Source organism: Furipterus horrens, unplaced genomic scaffold (genome assembly GCF_987537825.1).
Source record: "Furipterus horrens unplaced genomic scaffold, mFurHor1.1.pri manual_scaffold_17, whole genome shotgun sequence".
Taxonomy (NCBI): Eukaryota; Metazoa; Chordata; class Mammalia; order Chiroptera; family Furipteridae; genus Furipterus; species Furipterus horrens.
Window position 1 is genome coordinate 45,609,546 of NW_028327187.1, and position 14,162 is coordinate 45,623,707.

General features: G+C 38.5%; 1 pseudogene; it reads right to left on the minus strand.

Moving 5' to 3' along the window:
• Positions 1 to 13,281: 13,281 nt before the first annotated feature.
• LOC149990934 (small cell adhesion glycoprotein pseudogene) lies at positions 13,282 to 13,565 on the minus strand (annotated as a pseudogene).
• Between the last annotated feature and the right edge of the window lie 597 nt (positions 13,566 to 14,162).

Here is a 14,162-nt window from a genome sequence, read left to right on the forward strand (position 1 = left end):
AAAACATAGTTGAAACTTGAAAACCTTATGATAAGTGAAAAACTTTAGACATAAAAAACATACTGTATGAATTTGTTTGTATAAAATATCCAGAAAATACTAAACTTTAGAAGCAAATATAAGATCAGTGGTTTTCTGGGGATGAAAATAATGATCAAAGGCCAAAGGGGGTGACAGAAATGTTCTAAAATAAATTATGATGTTTAAACAACTCTAAATTTACTCAAAACCTTTGAATGAGCCATTATGGGGGCTGCATATTACAATGGGTAAATTATACCTCAATAAAATAGAATTTTATATGTATAATACTTTAAAATGGGGCTTCTGGTCAAGATAGTGGCATGGGTTAACCCGGTACTCAGAGCCTGCCATAAACCATATCAAAATTACAACCAAGTTACAGAACATCCATCATTCAAAACCACCTGAAATCTACCTAAACAGAAGTCCTATAACTAACGATATAAAGAAAAAACCAAATTGATACTGGTAGGAAAGGCAGAGACACAAAACCAGCTGGTTCCATGCCAATGTGTGGCAAGTAAAAAATGGGAGAGATATCTTGGCTGTGGGTGTCTTCCCTGTGGAGAAAGGAGTTTCAGTTCCACATACAGCACCCCAGTCCAGGGTTCTAATTCTGGGAAGAGAAGTCCCCCAAACTTCCGGCTGTGAAAACCAGTGTGGGTTGTGGCTGAGCGAGACAGAGGGCTCCTGGAGTCTCAGGCATTCCTCTTAAAGGGCCCACAAATGAACTAACTTGGACTCATTTGCTCTGAGTTCCAGTGCTGGGGCAGCAGCTCAAAAGGCACCAGGGACTTGTGGGGAGGAACTAATTGTCATGCTTCAGGGCAAGGGCTAGAGAAGCAGCTTTGTCCCAAACAGAATTGTTGGCAGAAGTCATTGTTTCTTTGCTGAGACCTCACCCATCATAAACTGCAGGCAGGTGCCATATACGAGTCTCCATCAACCTGGATCACAATGTTCATCCTGCCCTGGTGATTCCCTTGAGGCCTCACCCAGCCCACTTACATTTCCAGTGGTTTTTCCACACAAACTGCTTTTCTTGGCTCATGCTGAAGACTTTTGTAACGTCTCTAGAAGGTTCACAAACTTCAAAAAAGCAGCATCTGGCCTTGGTGTGCCCCATATTTCTAGCTAAGAGGTCCCAGGCATGACACTAGCTCCCCTGGTTTATTCTGAGCATGCTCCAAACACATCAAAGCCCAGCACAAGTAGCAGCCATCTGCAGAGCACTTTGTAGCTCATGCCAGCTATATATGGGCAGAGCATAAGTGGCAACTGACTTTGGCCTGAACCTCCTGAGGTGCCCCAGAAGCAAGCTACCCAATGGATAGCTTCACACTGGGCTGAAGCACCACCCAACTACCACCACAGCTGATACACTCAAAGTCTGAACTCAGCAGTCACCAGACCCAGCTGAAGCAAATCCTACTCAGTGGGGTCAGCCTCCACACAGCATATTTTCTGCTGTGGTTACTGCCAGTGCTCACAGCCAATTATTCTGGGGGAAAACACTTTCCATTGACAGCAATCAAGGATCAACTACAAAAGTGTATACACAGCCCGCGTGGGGGGCACATCTGAAGTGCCCAGCTTGGGTAAATGGGGAGGTTGTGCCATTGGGTTCTACATGACATTTACTACATAAGGTCACTCTACCAAGACTGGGATATGTAGCAGCTCTACCTAATACATAGAAACAAACACAGGGAAGCAGCTGAAATGAAAAGACAAAGAAACATGTCCCAAATAAAAGAACAGAATAATCATGGGGATGTGAAGTGTAGCATAGTGAACATAGCCATAAATATTGTAATAACTATTTGGTGTCAGATGGGTACTAGATTTATTGGGTTGATCACTTCATAAGTTATATATATATGTCTAATTGTCTAATCACTTGGTTGTAAATCTGAAACTAATATAATATTGCACATCAACTATAATTGAAAAATAAAAGTATTTAAAAAGTACTTTAAATATTATTATACATAAATATAATATTTATATTTAAAATAATTACATATAATAATTTTAATTAGCTATGAAAATCTGTTGCCTTGTGGTCAGTATGCTGCATAAATCAATCCTATGTCAGAAATGCAAAAAATTATATTTTGGGTATTCTACAATAGAGTTTAGTACTTGAAACCTTTATGAAATTCGACATCTTCCTCTTTGTAAAATTATGCACAGAACTTTGAAGCCTAAAACTACTTTTAGAAGAAAAATTATACTTGCTTGTGCATTAGAGATGTAATTTCTAATAAACCTCCAAAAGAACTTAGTTAAATCATGAAAATTACTGTCAAATGCAAACGATCTACACTTAAAAACTGTTGTTCTAAATAGCTCAACCCTGAAGAAGATGTTGACATTTAAAATCTCTGAAAGCAGAATTTTTTTCAGTGATTCTATTATGAGTAATAAAGTTAAATAACAGAAAAATTACTTAAATATTATTTCCAGTAATCTTGCACAAGTCGAGTTTATTAGCTAACAAAAGTATTATGATAATGAAAGCTTTCTAATAGATCTCACAACTTCAGATTACAGAATCTTTAAAAATAACTTTAACTACATTATCAAAATATAAATCTCATAGGCATTGATATAGTTTCTGTCTATAAAAGGCTTAAAACATATTAATACTAAATATTAAACATATTTCTTTCTCAATGTTAAAGGTAAAATTTATTTAAATTACTTCCAGAATAAATTTTGGAATAACAATATCTATTTCTCTTCCTAATATATAAATTACTTTTACATGCATGCATCAGTTAATATAGCAGTGTAGTGGTTAAGAGCACCTTGGAATCTAACAGACTTATTAGTTGCACATCCTTGTACAATTTCACCTTTTTGAATTTCAATTTCCCTTATAAATAAAATGGGAACCATATTAAGATATAATACATAGAATATTATAATCATATATTAAAAGCAAGGCATATGTTATTTATAAGCTATAGTCACACCTTATGCATTATGTATTATATGACTTTCAGTTACACTGAGTTATTTATGACAGACAGGAATTTTAATCATGTATTTATACTTGAGGGAAATTATTTCCTTTGAGTTTCACTTTGCTTATCTAAAATGTCCTCACATTTTAAAATATATAATAATATCTGCTTAGCAGTGTTATTGTGAGAATTTTTTGGAATTACATATGCAAAATATATGAGGTAGTTTCTTTGTTGGAGTAAACGCTAACATTGAGTTCTTTCCTTCCTAGTCTGAATAATGGGGCTAGTCCCTGAGGAATCTGCAAAGTATTGTAATGACCTAAGGCTAATGTTGAATGGCAGAAAAGCTCCTTAGAAGCTATAGTCCTGGTAACCAGGAGATGCCTTAAAAAATTAATGCTAAGAAATGACTGAGGGCATTGGTTGCCTTTTCAGGCTAATCACTGATTTCAGTCATTTTGTGTAGCTATTTCTTCCAGTCTAAAAACTCTTACTGATTTCCAAAAAGTTTCCTTCAGTTCTTTCATCTGAGAAAAGGGTTTAGCAACAATGGCACTTTTGATATTTTGGGCTGGATAATTTTTTGCTGTCAGGGACTGTTCTGTTAATTGTAGCATGACGCCAGTAGCACTCTTCTTAGGCTGATGTGACACTATATCCCTACCTATTTCCTTTGGCCTAACTCCTTCAGGGAAAGTAGCATATTTTTTCCTCCACAATATTTTAATGGGTCAGCTTACAGATATTTTTGTTTGGGTTTGCCTAATGTTTTTTACTTGTTCTAATATAGTATAATCTACATTCTACTATTCATTAAAAAAAGATAAAATTTAGAAGCGATCTCCAAATTTGACACTCTTAGTCAAAATTGTCATAGTATTTGGACATACAGTAGCAGTTGTTTGGAGAAAATATGCTTTCATGTAAAGGACAGGTAAAGTTCATTCTTTTAGTCTCTGTTGATAGTTATAAACAAAACAACAAAAACAGATAAACAAAGCTGAGGGACTCACATTTCGGATATCAAGTTCTATTATAAAGCTATAATAAATAAGATAATGTGATTTGAACAGTCCCACACATATATAGTCATCTGATTTACACAAAAACTATACTAGAGTGCAGTGAACAAAGGAAGAAGATATTTTCAATTAATAGTACTGTGTCAATTAGTCATACAAAAATATCTAGATCCCAACTTCACACTATATGCAAGAATCAATTCCAAATTGATTACACATCAAATTTAAAATAAATCCAGCTGCGTGAAGTAGGAGCAGCCAGATTTAGGAAACAGAATTCAAAACACATTAATCATGAAAAAAAACAATACTGATTAGGATTATATTGAAATTAAGAACACCTATTCATCAAAAGTCACCATTAAAAGAGTGAAAAGTGACTCACAGAACAAGATAAGATACTTATAATACTTATATCCAGGAAAAGACTTCTATCCTGAATATTTGTAGGGTATTAATAATGAAAATGACAAATGAGCCTAGAGAAAAAAAAGACTAAAATAGGAATTTTACAAAAGAAGATATGCACATGACAAATAAACATAAGAAAAGAAACTCAACTACATTAGTCAATAAACTACTATTACACATCTACCAGAACCGCACACTTTGCAAAGAATAATAATTCCAAGTATCAAGATGTAGACTTAGAACTCTTATACTGCTGGTAGGAGTGAAAGTAATAAATATTGAAAAAAATCCGTTGGCAGTAAGTGTTAAAACTGAATAGATATGTACTTAAAATGTTCATAGTAACTCTCTTCATAATAATTCCGGTCTGTAAACAACCTAAATGCCTATCAACAGTAAATGTATAATCACACAAGAATGTTATACAGCAATAAGAATAAATTATAAGTCTTCGGGCCAAGATGGAGGCCAAGACAGACACGCAGTGTCTCTCTCCACAACGGAGAAGGAATACAACTACCTCAGAACTAGAGGCAACCAGAAGTTTCAAAAAATCAAGCGCATGGAAGTTCAACAAACAAAGACATATGGAAGAAATACTCATTCAGACAGGTAGGAGGGATGGAGCCAGGGCAGAAAAGACGCAGTGTGGTGGCGGCAGCAGCAGTGGGCCAACAGAAAATGCAAACATTTAAGAAAGTCGAGAGGGACACCAGGGGAACACTCTCAGGACCAGACCAGATCACAATTCATGGCTACAGTGCCAGGGACAATAAAGCCTCATTGCTTCTGAGTGTGCAGACCAGTGGGGCTTGGGGAAGAGACAGAAACTGCCGATCTCTCAGCAGAGTCCACTTGTTTAAAGGGCCCCCACATCCCTAGAATGTCCACAGACCCACCCACTACGTGAATGATGGCCAGGGCAACAGTTAGAGAGGGGCCAGTCCCATACAGGAAGTGGGTGAAGTGCCTGAAAAGGAGACAAATGCTGAGAAAGTGGCATGGTTTCCTCTCAGACCCCTCCCCCACGTACAGTGCCACAACGAGGTGAAATGGGTCGCCGTATACAGACAAATACCTAACGCTCCGCACCTTACAATGTAACAGATGCGACAGCTATACCTAAGACACAGAAGCAAACAAACAAAAAAACACAGGAGCCTGTCAAGTACAGGAGACAGTGAAATATGGCTCAAAAGGGGGAACAGATAAAGGTCTCAGTGGGAGAACTAAACAACAAGGAGATAGCCAACCTAACAGATGTAGAGTTCAAAACACTGGTGATAAAGATGCCCACAGTCTTGACAGATATGCTTACATATGGGAAATGCATAAGGGAAGAAGTGAAGGCTATGCTAAATGAAACAAAGGAAAATCCACAGGAAACCAATGGTGAAGGGAAGGAAACCAAGGTTCAAATCAATTATTTGGAACATAAGAAAGAAGAAAACAAGTCAATCAGTACAGAACGAGGAAACAAGAATTGAAAAAAATGAGGACAGGCTTAGGAACCTCTGGGACAACGTTAAACATGCCGACAGCTGAATCATAGGGGTACCAGAAGGAGAAGAGGAAGAGCAAGAATATGAAAGCTTATGTGAAAAAATAATAAAGGAAAACTTCCCTAATTTGGAGAAGAAAATAGACATACAAGTCCAGGAAGCACAGAGAGTCCCAAATAAGCTAGACCCAAAGAGGACCACAGCAAGACACATTATAATTAAAATGCCAAAGGTTCAAGACAAAGATAGAATCTTAAAAGCAGCAAGAGAAAAGCAGAGAGTTACCTACAAAGGGGTCCCTATAAGACTCTCAGCTGATTTCTTAAAAGACGCTTCGCGGGTAAGAAGGGACTGGAAAGAAGCATTCAATGTGATGAAAATCAGGGACCTGCAACCAAGACTACTCTATCCAGCAAATCTATCATTTAGAATGGAAGGGCAGATAAAGTGCTTTCCAGAGAAGGTAAAGCTAAAGGAGTTCAACATCACAAAGCCCTTATTATATGAAATGTTAAAGGGACTTATTTAAGAAAAAGAAGACCAAAACTATGAACATTAAAATGACAACAAACTCACAACTATCAACAACTGAATCTAAAAAATGAAAACAGAAACAAACTAAGCAAACAACCAGAACAGGAACAGAATCACAGGTGTGGGGATCATTTGAAGGGTTATCACCTGGGAGGGGGAAGGGGGAGAAATGGGGAAATAGTGTAAGGTTTAAGAAACATAGCTGGTAGGTACAAGATAGACAGGGGGGAGTTAAGAATAATATAGGAATGGGTGAAGCCAAAGAACTATATGTACAACCCATGGACATGAACTAAGTAGGTTGGGATTGTTGGAGGGAATGGAGGTACTGGGAAGAGGGGAGCAAAAGGGAAAAAAATTGGGATAACTGTAATAACATAATCAATAAAATATACTTAAAAAACAATAAATTACAGTACAGCTGCATACAACAATATGTATTAACCTCATATAACTATATATAATTTTGAGTGAAAGCCACAATCCAAAAAGTTCATTATATACGACTTTATTTATATCACATACACAAACATTTGAATTATTAGAATTCAGAATCTTTATTCTTGGGGAGTGTGGTGGTTGTGATTATAAAAGATTATGGGGAGGGCCTCTGGTGTCCTAATAATGTTCTATGTGTTGATTGTTCTCATTACTCAGATGTTTATTTTGTGAAAATTTTCTAATTCTTTTGTATGTTGATTAAATTCCATGTAAAGGTAAATGGATACTTTTATGCTTCAGATTTTATCTGAAGCTCCTCCACCACATGCCAATAATGCTTACAGCCAGGTATTTGTTCTATCTGGTGCCAAATCTACAGTCATCTCCTACTTTGGTGGTTTAGTTGCTTTAGCACATGGGTAAAACCTTCTTCCCTTTTACATCTGCTCGTTTGTTTGCTCTAGCTTAGTCCTTTGCAGATTTTAATATCCTTCCTGCATTTCTGTTTGCAGTAAAATTATATGTGTGTGATTTATTTAATCATTTTGACTAAATATACAGTAGTTCCTCCTTCCCCTTATCCACAAGAATATGTTCCAAAACCCCCAGTGGATGCCTAAAACTACAGAGAGTACCAAACCCTAAGTATGCTATGTTGTTTTCCTATACATACATACTGTTGATAAAGTTTAATTTATAATTTAGGTATGGTAAAAATTAAAACAATAATAAAGTAGAAAAATTAGAATAACATACTATAAGAAATTTTATGTGAATGTGGGCTATCTCTCAAAAAATATCTTAATGTACTGTACTCACCCTAATTCTTGTGATGATGTGGTGATACAATGTCTATGTAAAGGGATGAAGAAAGGTAAATGATGTAGGCATTGTAACATAGTGTTAGGTTACTCTAAGGATTATTTGAACACAAGAACTGTGATAACACAATAGTCAATATGGTATCTAAGATGGCTACTAAGTGACTAACGGGTGAGGAGACTGGACAAAAGATGATTCATGTCTCCTTGAGATGGCAAAGAACCATATGAGGTTTCATCATACTATTCAAAATGACACATAATATAAAACTTATGAATTGTTATTTCTGAAATTTTCTATTTAATATTGTCAGACTGTAATTGAGTGCAGGCAACTGAAATTGTGGAAAATGGAACTGTGTATAAAAGGGGACTGTTATATTAGTTACTATTCTCTTCTCTGAATATGTCACCTCTCCTCCCTGTAGGGAATACAAGTATAAGGCTGAGCTGTTAAGTACAAATAAGCTTCAAGGCACAGAGTATAGTCACCTTTATTTTATTTATTAATACAACTATAAACTCTTCAATTTACAAAGTATTTGGTAAAAGAGAGTCATACTAAACATTTAAAATTATGTAAATGCAAACATTTTTCAGAAGCTTGTTATATTGTTCTAAAATATATATAATAGGGGATTCGTGCGTGTGTGAATTTGTTTGCTATTAATTTTTTTCAAAAAAAAAAAAGATAGGACTTCCAGCCAAGATGGAGGCTTAGACTGACACGCTCTGTCTCCCTCCACAACTAAGTAAGACTACAACTACCTCAGAACCAAAGATAACCAGAAATTCCAGAAAATAAAACTATATGGAAGCCCAATGTGTGAAGTTATAAACCAGCAGTGTTCGTCTAGATGGGTAGGAGGGGCGACCGGAGTGGAAAAGTCGGGCAGTGCTGTATGTGCTAGTGGCGGGACTGTGAGAAATGCCAGGGGAGCAATCCCAGCTGCAGTCAAGACCCGTCAGCTCGCGATTCCAACCCTGGGGAAGGCAGACCCCCATTACCCCCCAACTGTGAGGCCCAGAGGGCATGAAGATAGAGGAAGAGATTCCTGGTCTCTCAGCAGAGAGTAACGGCAGGAATCCATCTTGGACTCCTGCCCCCACACAAAGCACCACAGAGCTGTGAAAAAGTTCCCTGGTTGCCCGGTAGTGATGAGTGCATGGGGCTCTGCCCCCTACAACTTGCCCAGGAAGCAAAGGTAAACAGAAAACTGTCAGGATGAAGCATACCATGATTAAAATCCCGGTGACACAGCTGACCAGGCAGCAGATGAGAGACCTAACAGATGAGCAAATAGAAAATCTTTCTGAGACTCAGTTCAGAGCTATAGTCATAAGGTGGCTTACAGAATTAACAAAAGATTTGGAACAAGATGGGGAAGGAATGAAAGCCAGTCATACTGAAATGAACGAAAACACATAAGAGACAAGTGGTGAGGAAATGAAAACCAGAGATCAAATCAACAAATTGGTACATAGAGAAAGAACAGTCAACCAGTGCAGAAAGAGAAAACAAAAAGTGAGGAATATGAGGAGAGGCTCAGAAGCCTCTGGTACAGCTATAAGCAAATGAACATTCGAATTATAGGATTGCCAGAGGGTGAAGAAGAAGAACTAGAAATAGAAAAATTATGTGAAGAAATAATGAAGCAGAACTTCCCAAACTTGAGGAAGGAAATAGACTTACAGGTCCAGGAAGCACAGAGAGTTCCAGAAAAAATGGACCCAGGGAGAGCCACTCCAAGACACATTATAATCAAATTGTCAAAAATTAAAGTTAAAGAGAGAATCTTAAAAGCAGCAAGAGAGAAGAAAATAATCATGTACAAAGGGGTCGAAGGGCAGATAAAGTGCTTCCAGGACAAAGTAAAACTGAAGGAGTTCATTAGATACAAAGCACTATTTTATGAGATGTTAAAGGGACTGGTTTAGAAGAAGGAGGATCAAAGCTGTGAACATTAAAATGAAAGCTGCGGAGAGACTTCCGGCCAAGATGAAGGCTTAGACGGACAGGCTCGGTCTCCTTCTACAACTAGAGAGGAATACAACTACTTCAAAACAAAAGATAACTAGGAATTCCAGAAAATAAAGCTACACGGAAGCCCAACATATTAAGTTATAAACCAGCGGCGCCCTTTGGGCAGGTAAGAAGAGCGAAAGGGGGCGGTGCTGTTTGCGGTAGCACCAGGGACAGCGGCAGGGAGAACAATCTCAGCTGCAGTCGAACCCCAGCAGCTTGCGACCCCAACGCTGGGAAAAGCAGCCACCACATGGCCCTGAACAGTGAGGCCCAGAGGGCGGGAGGACGGATCCCAGTCTCCTAGCGGAATAACTGCAGGAATCCATCTTGGACCCCCGCCCCCACACAAAGCGCCACAACGCTGCGAAATAGGTTGCGGATAGCCACTGGTCGCTGGGTAGTGACGACAAAGTGCCACAGCGCTGCGAAAAAGGTTGCGGATCGCCGCCGGCCGCTGGGTTGTGATGAGTACACGGGCACTGCCCCCTATAACCAGCCCAAGAAAACAAAATGCATCTGTCAAAATGAGGCAGACAACTATAGAAATCCCGGTGATGCAGCTCACCAGGCAACAGATGAAGAATCTGACAGATGAACAAATAAGAAACCTGTCAGAGGCTCAGTTCAGGGCCATTGTTATCAGGTGGCTTACAGAATTAACAAAAGATCTGGAAAATGATGAGAAAGAATCGAAAAACACTCACACTGAAAGGAACAAAACCACATACGAGACAGATGGTGAGGAAATAAAATCCAGAGTTCAAATCAACAAACCAGAACATAGAGAAGGAACAAACAGTCAACCAGTGCAGAGAGAGGAAACGGGAAGCAAGGAAAATGATGAGAGGATCAGAAACCTCTGGGAAAGCTATAAGAGATCCAATATACGGATGATTGAATTGCCAGAGGGTGAAGGAGAACTAGAAATAGAAAAATTGAGTGAAAATATAATAAAGCAGAACTTCCCAAACTTGGGGAAGGAAATAGACTTACAGGTCCAGGAAGCACAGAGAGTTCCAAAACAACTGGACCCAGGGAGAACCACTCCAAGACACATTATAATCAAAATGTCAAAAGTTAAAGATAAAGAGAGAATCTTAAAAGCAGCAAGAGAGAAGAAAAGAATCATGTACAAAGGGGTCCCAATTAGACTATCAGCTAACTTCTCAAGGCGACCCTGCAGGCAAGAAGGGACTGGCAAGAAATATTCAAAGTAATGAAAATCCAAAACCTACAACCACAAATACTTTATCCAGCGAAGCTGTCATTCAGAATAGAAGGGCAGAGAAAGTGTTTCCAGGACAAAATAAAACTGAAAGAGTTCATTAGATCCAAACCACTGTTATATGAGATGTTAAAAGGACTGGCTTAGAAAAAGGAGGATCAAAACTATGAACACTAAAATGAAAACTGCATCACAAAAAACAACAACAGAAGCTAGGGAATTGAAACAAAGGCAAACTAAATAGGCAATGAGAGTGGAAAAAGAACTATAGGTATGGGAAGCATATTGTGGGGAGGTCAGCAGGGAAGGGGAAGGGGAAGAGGGAGGGAGATGGTATAGGAATTAAGAAACATCGTAGGAGGGAATGGAATAGACAGAGAGGTTGAGAAGAACTATATGCACAACCAATGGACATGGACTAAAAGGGGGGGGCAAGGGGATGGAGGGGGGGCCACTGGGTGGAGGGGAGCAGAGGGAAGGGAACTTGGAACAAATGTAACACTGTAATCAATAAAACACATAAAAAAAAAAGAAAGCTGCATCACAAGAGCCAACAACAGAAGCTAGAGAATCAAAACAAAGGCAAACTAAGTAGGCAATGAGAGTGGAAAAAGAATTATAGGTATGAGGAACATATTGGGAGGAGGTCATCAGGGAGGGGGAAGGGGGAAAGTGAGGGAGATGGTACAGGAATTAAGAAGCATAGTAGGAGGGAATGGAGTAGACAGGAAGAGGTTGAGAAGAACTATATGCACATGGACATGGACTAAAAGGGGGGGACAACTGGAGGAGGGGTCAATGGGTGGAGGGGAGCAGAGGGAAAAGAAATTGGGACAACTGTAACAGTATAATCAATAAAATATATTTAAGAAAAAAGAAATAATAGAAAACTTGCCTTGAGAGATACTTTCTCATTATTAAATATTTTGTTATCTTTTAATTAGGTTGATTTAACAACAGTCAATATTAAGTGTGAATTGCTATATTTTCTTTTTGAAATTCACTGTACCAGAAACAAAGTTAAAATAACTGAAATTTATAGCTCAAATATTTATCCTTGAACAAAGTGTAGATAAAATTATTCTGATGTAATTGTCTAAGAAGTATATCAATACTTACTGCTCTTCTTGACCCTTGCATAAATGTGGTATAAAATCTGGGCTGTGATCTCAGGACTGGATTAACATTCAGCAAACTACATAAAAATGTAATATGAATGATAAATCATACCACAGTTACATTAGATTTTGAGATTCAGATTTTTTTCTTCTGTAACCTCTTTAGATATCTTACCAGAAATGTTTTCATGGAGATTTTTTCATAAAACTTGGATTCCCCTCTCTACCTGGAATACTTTACAAATTGAAACAATACATAGTTCTTACAGAAGCCTGTGCACATGAGGGATCCTGAAGGTTAAATATGATTATCTTCTTGGTAAATCTGCCTATGATCATCATAGCAGTATTCAGAAAAGTCTAGATTGGAAAAAAAATCAACTATCCATCAATAGTGGGATGCATAAAATGTGGCACATCCATACAGTGGAATGCTCTACAGCAATGAAAATAAACAAATCACTGCTATGTCCAAAAACATCTCACAACCATAATGTTGAGTGCTGCAATCTAGAAAAAAATATTATATATACTTTATGGTTTTATTTCTATAAAGTTCAAAAGTGGACAAAACTAATCTGTGGCAGCAGTTGTTTTTTTTTCTGAATCAATGAAAAATTTTAGTTCTGATGAAAATAGCATTAAGTATGAAGTTGGGGAATACGGAAAGAAGGGCTCACATTCAGGGATGTTGGACATTCATCAGCAGGTAAGGTCTTTACATAGTTTCCTACCCCTCCTGACATGGCCTTTTATTGTGTTATCCAGCCTCTGGGAAGAACTATGGACACTATCTCAGCTGGGGCTGTCATTAGGTGACCAGGCAGGGGACAGAGGAGCAGCCAGTAACCCTAACTCTCTTCTCCCCTTTGACCTGTGGAAAAAAAAATAGATGACTGGGCACATACTCAAATGTTGCCTGATATAGCTCCACCTTGTTGGTCAGTCACAAATACTGCTGTATTACAAAGCCCTGGCTAAAGATGTCGGAGTAGCTTTCTCCATGTCCCTGGTTCATGGTGTCAGTGATGTTGGATTTAGGCCTCTTCCTGGAAGGAGCTCAAGTTTGCCCATATCAATCAATGCTTCTCACTGGTTTCAGATAAAAGTGTCACCTAATAAGTTAAATAGTAAGTGTGTTAGCACTGGAGCCCGGATAAGCTTCTTGGGGCCTGGGAGTCATTAGATGAAATATTCCTCCTCCCTGCTCTTGGCTGAGTAACTCTCCATCTGAAAGACAGTGCTGGGCTCTCCTGCAGCTTTGTAGGTGATGTAACTGCCTTCGTTCTTATACAGGTAAAAGAAAATCAAGATCATGACTGAGAGCATGGTAAGGAATACCATGGTGATAACAACTACAGTGAGCGTTGTGCTGGCTTCAGCTCCTGGGGACACAGGGTCTCAGTGACCTGCTGAATTGGGGTGGTCAGTTCTCTTGGAGAAGGTGTGGTTGGGAAGCTAGTCATTCTAGCAAGTGGATGGGCACCTTGAGGAATGAGTATATCTGCACTAAGTGGACTAGCTGCACTCTGAGGGTGGCCCAGCAGCCACATTGGGAGGCTCCAGCCCAGGGCTAAGCTCCAGCTACTCTTGGTTTCAGTTCTTGCCAGGGCTGGGGTGGCTGCAGTGTCAGAAGTCTGATAGTGTTTTCCTCTGGGGAAGAGGAAAATGGGAAATTCTTGGTAGGTAGCAGACAGGGGGCTTTTGAAATGCTCTTAATGTTTTATTTTTTTAATTGAGTTGTTCTTATGCAGATGTGCTTACTTTGTTAAACCCCTTCAAGCCATACACTTAGGATCTGGTTACCCTTCTCCTTATACATTACTTATTATGCTAAGTGAAAGAAGTCAATCAGAGAAAAATAAATACCATAGGATTTTACTTATATGTGGAATTTAAAAAACAATATAAATGAACAAACAAAATGGAAACAGATTCATAAATACAGAGAACAGATTGAGGGTTGCCAGATGGGTGGGAGGTTTGGGGACTGGGTGAAAAAGGTAAAAGGATTGAGAAGTACAGAATGATAGTTACAAAATAGTCATGGGGACGTGTCATGT